Source organism: Sinocyclocheilus grahami, unplaced genomic scaffold (genome assembly GCF_001515645.1).
Source record: "Sinocyclocheilus grahami isolate Dianchi unplaced genomic scaffold, SAMN03320097.WGS_v1.1 scaffold5901.1, whole genome shotgun sequence".
Lineage (NCBI taxonomy): Eukaryota > Metazoa > Chordata > Actinopteri > Cypriniformes > Cyprinidae > Sinocyclocheilus > Sinocyclocheilus grahami.
The window spans coordinates 2219-2433 of NW_015510469.1; the positions used below are offsets into that span (position 1 = coordinate 2219).

The 215-nt window shown below is 45.6% G+C and overlaps 1 pseudogene; it reads right to left on the bottom strand.

Annotated features, from left to right (window-relative positions):
• Positions 1–215, bottom strand: part of LOC107577382 (26S protease regulatory subunit 4-like) — a 9476-nt pseudogene that overhangs the window by 1788 nt on the left and 7473 nt on the right.

Here is a 215-nt window from a genome sequence, read left to right on the forward strand (position 1 = left end):
CACCTGAACCAGCTAATCAAGCTCATACTAGGTATACTTGAAACTCCAGGCAGGTGTGTTGAGGCAAGTTGGAGCTAAACTTGAGCCCTCCAGGATCAAGTTTGGTGACCCATGCTTTAAGGGGAACAGAGAGCAGAGATTGAGATGAGAACAATCTAAAAACGCTGTGTTAATTATGCCAATCTCTGCAGAGTCAAGCAGGAGAGAAGACGTAG